Below are 6366 nucleotides of genomic sequence, written 5' to 3'. Positions count from 1 at the left end.
CTAAGCATGTTAAGTCAACTATTTAAAATCTTCCCTTGTCTTTCCTATATAGCTAGTAATCATATCATAGGTACCATTTTGAATTGTTATTTCATCTTACATTTGTCATAAATTTGTTTTCATATTTCTACATGGATTCTAAAATTTTCATCCTTTTTAAATCTTCTGCAAAATTTTCCATCAAGTTGATATACTACAGTTTCACGAAGCATTTCTAGTTTTTATTATTATAAATAATTCTATTCATTTCCTTGGAATAAACTCGCAGGATTATAAGGTTAGATGAACCCCTCTATGAATCTACAGTACTATTGCCAATCTGCTTCTGAAAGGGAACAAGATGTTTGTGCTAGGCTTTCCCTAAGTCTCCAGAAATGGCCATCTCAAGTCTTACTCTAAGCATTTAAGGATATCTTTGTTTCCCTCGGACTATTGGATGGATATTACAGATATCGGGTTGAACTTCTTAATGGTAGAAAATGGAGAGCAGTTATCCTTTTCTACTTTTGCCAGATTTTCTAGCAATGCTATGCAAGCATCTGCTACAATCTGGCCTCAGCTTGCCTTTCCCAGATCATTTCCTCCTACCCTCCACCCCTCCTCCAGGCAGAATTAAGAACTTCTACCTATGTTTTCCACCAGCTTTTTGTACAGTGCGTGAGTAAGAGACCATGGGTAAGACATACAATTCATCACAACATTTCATAATTGACATCTCCATTTGTCTCTCACCTAGACTGTTAGATTTTCAAGTGAAGGATAAGGGCTTCATTTTTCTATCACCAGTATCTACAAATATACCTAACATAAAGAATAAGTGTTTTATGAAGGAATAGAAAAACATACCCATTCCACCTTGTTTACAACGGTATTACCATTATCATGGTACCTCGTTATTTTTTTAAAGATGTTTTACATTGATTATTATTAATGTTGAGTGTTTTTCCATGCTTATTCAATTATTGAATCATCTGTTGTGTTATTGCCTATCTTCCCTGCCCATTTATATGTTGGGATAAGCCTTCATATTTCCCTTATCTATCTGAATGTTCATTTTTATTTAGCAAACACTTCTATAGCATTTATTATTTGCCAGGTATTGCTCTGAGTGCTTTACAAATTTTAACTCATTTAATCCTTGCAAAAACTCTTTGAGATAGGCACTATCAGAGGCACAGAGAAGTTAACCAGCTTCTCCAAAGTCACAAAGCTAGTAAGTAGCAGAGCCAGGATATGAACCTAGGGACTTCAGAGTCATACTCATAATCCCTATTTTATGCTATCCCTATTTATATTTTAAAATTAACTTTTTGTAATATTCGCTATAATCAACCAGTCTGTGGTTGTGCTTTTTACTTTAGCTACTTTAATTTTAGTTCTGTTAACATTGTGAGAATAATTTCAGTGTCCAGGGCAATCCAGACCAAAGCTGGATTATGATCCTCAGAGCCCGGGCCCCTCAAATAGGTTGTTTATTTTTAACGTGGATTTCCCTAGCCTGGCATCTAACCCACCAAAGTGGGCCCCAGGTATCCTCACACCCACTGACTCCTTCCCTCCCCTCCCCAAGTGCAATCCTGATTGTGGAAATTCTACGTTTGTTTCCAGAATATAATTCACTTTCCCTGCCAGGACTGAGACTCATTTATCTATAGGACTGACTTTCTCCATTGCTTTTTCCAGCCTCCTCTCTGGGAAATGTGCTGCTCCTCTGCTTGGAGCAGGTCCTTCTCACCTCATTCAGGCCACCCAGATGCTATGAGGCAGAGTATACCCTCCACAGAGAAACCCCCACTGCCTTGCCCCAGCTATCAGACAGAACCCTTTATCAGACAATAAAACATTTCCTTTGAGCCCAAGCCCACCTCACCTTTTGGATGTCGTGATCTTAAACTGCTGTTCACACCCACAGAGACCATGGCGTTCCTTAGAGTGTTAACACAGACTCCCATTCTCCAAAGCACAGCACAGATACAAGCCTACACCCGCCCCCAGGATCCTCTGCCACTTCTTGGCTTATTTCCCGTTGGCCACTGCCCCTCTGTAGGGATTCCAGCCAGCCTGGCTTCATTGAGAGAACCTATTAGTTTTTTTCTCATGTTTTGTTCTCATGTTTCAAAGTTTAGAAAGTTGTCAAACCTTGGAAGACATTGGGACTGGAAGGCATGCTCTTCCTATAAAGTTTAATTTTATTAATTTTGACCCATTAATCCACCTTTCAGCATTCTTCTGAATATGAGTTCCGTTCTCCAATATATTCACATCAGCAAATTTATAATCTAAAACTTGATAAAAATGTGTCTTGTATGTTTATCCAATTTACTGACTCAAAACTATTGTCAAATACAAAACCCCTTACATTCACTCAGGGTCTCCTGTCTCACTTGAACATGTGCTGTAATCCAGTCCACACATCTCTCTCCTGTCCGTCATGTTGCCATAAGAGACTTTAGAAAATGCTGTCCTGAAATCCAGGTAGATTGTTTACATAGATTTGTCTGATAAAACAACGTATTTGTGTGAAGAAAGCAAAAGATGTCCCTAGGATTTTGTGGTAAGTGCTTCATTTTTTATCTTAATTGTATTTCTCTTCCGTATTCAGAAGTAGCACAGTTGATTCGGGGTACCCCTAAATGGCTCTTGATATTCATTCCATCCTAGTAGTCCCCATAGCTTTCAGAAGTTAAGGCCACTTAGTACTATGGTCCCTAGTTTTATAGTTACCCAGGGTTCCTCTAAGTCTGGCAAATTTTCTCAGGAAAGCCACACATATTTCAGAAAGTAGAATTGACTGTTACTTTATTTGGCTCCCCAGATATTTCTTGATCACTAGATTCCCATAAAAATAGCTCTCCACTAAGTACTGTAATATAATTAGGCAGATTATTTCTTTACAATCATCAAGAAATAGTAGGAATTATTTTGAGAAGAATACAATGGAGACTTTTCCTTTTTGTAGAAATAATTTTGTTGCTTTCACGATTAAGCTATTTCAGTTGTTCATAAAGCTGGAACTCTTTCCACTTTATCCCAGGCGACTTCTGTCTTCATATGAAAGACCCTGGCCACTTCTAGTACATCATTTCATTGATCTGTTTAAAACTGATTTCGGGTGAAACTGGCAGCACAAAGTTCCAGGCACATTTAACTAACAGATCAGCGGTCTAATCAGTTACAGAATTCAACTTCTGCCTCAGATAGTATTTTGTATTACAAAATAATTTTCAATGGCTCAGACGTAAGAAAGCAGTTTAACAACAATGATTTTAAAATTCGGATGAAAATTTTAAAGTGATTGCATGGAAAAAAAAATCCATCCTGTCCAACGTTAACCCTAGCAACAGGGTAAGCATACGAGAAATGAAAACCTTTTACCTCCTCTCTGAAATTCTTGACATTTTCCCATTGCTATGGGGGTTTTCTTAGCTGAATGCACACAGACAACTTTAAGTCAGTGTTTTCCCTTAGCAAGCTCTCGTCGTGTTTTTCTCTGGTGTTTCAGAGCTAGCATTGTTAGTTTAACCCCTCACCATTCAGAAAACAGAGTCTAATATAGATTTCTACTTTTAGGTTTATCTGTTTTTAGGGCAATGTTAACCCTATTTGTCCTGACTTTTGGTAATCTCTCATTTTAGAAAACAAGACTGAAAACAACAAACATTTTACAATTAGGAAATTCGGTAACTACCCCCGTTGAACACTAGAAAGCATAAAATGAGAAAGCTAGCACTGGTTTTAATTCCTTAAATGCAGTGTTGTTTTCAAAGATTCACTGGCAACACCAAAGGAACAACAGTTTCCTGGTATGAAAGGCATCCTTTTACTTTAACACATCATCGAGAGTAACATGTTCAAACCTATTCTCTCCGTTTTAATTATCAAGTGCTATTTCATTTATGTGTTTTCATGTATTGTCTGGAATCCTGGCCATTTTCCTTCAAAATCCAATCATAAAAATAAACTGGCAACATATGTGACTACCTCTGTAACCACACAATTTGAGTTCAGTTTAGCAATGTTTATAAATGGGCAATCAACATCTTTGCATCCTTAGCTAAGGGCAGTTTAATTGTCATGTTCATCATCTATCTTTTGCCATAATAAATCTTATTTTAGTGTAGGCATCAAGCCAAAAAAAAAAAAAGAGAACATGAGGTCAAAAAGATGTTTGTGAACACATTAGAAAACATTAATGTTTTCATTCGTGTGTATTACAGAGTGATGAGTACAATGGAAATTGTTAAATCCCCACGTTGTCTTGAGAGCAAATTTTTCCCTGTGGCAACACAAACAACTGAATAATACAAATTTGCCCTTTGCTGTGTGCTCACAGAATTACCACGTGTTCATACACCATAATTAGTGACACTTCACGCTCTCAGGAATCTTAGAGTGTAGAAAGCAAGTGGACAAAAGAATATTATCTAATGTACCAACAATTCAAACACACGTGATAAAATGGTTGCTGTCAGTCTAGCGTGCACGGAATGAGAGCTTCAGAAATCCTCAGTAGCAGGTGTAGGATATATAAATATATGTCCAGAACTGTAAATTTGGCCTCGCTGTTTGTTTCCTCTTGTCTGTTACTCTTCTTTTTTAAGCCACTGACCTTATGGCTTATCCAAGAACAAGTCACCTGAAGTTACTGTCATGTTCTTCAGATTAGAATAAAAAATGTGTATTATTTTGTGCCCCTGTGAAATCTGTTTAGAATACCTCTTTTGAGATGGATGAGTTGTTCATTCTGAAATAGATAGCTTTTTCAGCTAGAAGAGCTCCATCTATTTGATTAGTCTGAATGTAGAATTCATTGCCTAGTACACAATCTTCTGATGAAAAGCTCTATGAAAAGTACATTTTGTGCAGTATACTTTTGACAAAATTACTTGTTGAATCCTGAGGGTCATCATCTGCTCGTAAATAGGGTATTTTTCAAGGTTTCAGAAATGACAAATGCCAGACAATCAAATAGATATTTCCTCATTTGTTTCATTTCTGAGAATTGGAATATCACTTTATAATCTGTTTAGCTGTACTACATGCTTAGTGGTCGATAAAACTCACTCCGGTGACTTCATACTGCACAGAAACTTCCAGATAACTTTGGTTAACAAGCTCAAGCGAGCCTGCTAGTGCCACGGGGCAGGATCAGGTCCACTTGCTTACTACCGGTGCAACACCTGGGATAGTCTGGCACATAATGGCTTATCAAGAAAGGTACTTGGTCTGTCTTCTAGAGAAACTCAGTGGCCTGATCAGTTATAGCTATAACTGAGACTCTCAGCCAATCATCAGCAGTGGCTTTTCCAGGACAAATGAGGATCCTCACTGGCCTGTAAAAGGCACGAGCCAAGGTTCCACCTCAGATTCCACCTCAGATTGGAGCAAAACATAGGATTTGCTCTGCGCCTTTAACTGGTTTCTGAACAGTCCAGTCTCCTGGTAATGAAATAGTAAGTCAGACGGGACTGTAACAGAACCTTCAGTTCTGACAAAACTCTTCTACAGTGACCTGTACAAACGCGGCTTATAACTGTCGACGAAAATAATCCATAACCAATCTATAAATGAAAATTTGGGTGAGTTTATTCTGAGCTGAAATCTGAGGACCATGGCCTGGGGCCTTTTTTCCCAAAGGAAGAAAGGGCACCAAAGAAGTGAGGTATACAGAGTGGTTGTATACCCCCAAACAGGACATTTCACATATGATTGAAATGTCCCTCCCACAATAGTCACAAGATTGCCCTGTCAGCACAGCGCTTGATGGACACAGCAGGTAGTGGTCTGGAATCTTCGTGGGCGTAGCAGGAGGCAAGTCTATTGTCTCGAGCTGGGCGGTCACAGGTGAGCACAGCAATCAGTTCCCAGCCTAAGGAAAGATGCTTAATCCTTAAGGAGATGCCAACGTTGGGAGCAGGAGGGAAGTTGCACCTTTATCTCAAGGGCCTTTGTTCTTGCCATAGGGAATATCTAAAGCAGATATACAATGCATGCTTAACAGCCATGGTCAGGCCCTTTTGGAAAGACAAGGTCAGGCCGAATTAGGTTTATACCAAATGGCTTCCTCATATTCTCCAATATATCCTATTGCTTGCCATTTTTATTTGTCATAACTAACCTCAGAAACTAGAAAGGTCAGCACAAGGCAAGCTCAACAATAATACTATTTTGTGATCATCAAAATGATATTTATAAATTATTTTTAGTGATTCATAAAATACTTTTATTTCAAACAAATTGGGAAAATTAGGATATCATATGATCACGACCTTTTTTTACTTATTAGAAAAATATACTGGAGATCTCGTCAAGATGGCAGCATAAGCAGATTCTGAACTCATCTCCTCCCATGAACACAACCAGGTT

The sequence above is a fragment of the Equus caballus genome, chromosome 10 (assembly GCF_041296265.1).
Source record: "Equus caballus isolate H_3958 breed thoroughbred chromosome 10, TB-T2T, whole genome shotgun sequence".
NCBI lineage: Eukaryota > Metazoa > Chordata > Mammalia > Perissodactyla > Equidae > Equus > Equus caballus.
The sequence above is the reverse complement of the archived record's forward strand: the minus strand, read 5'-3'. Positions refer to the sequence as shown.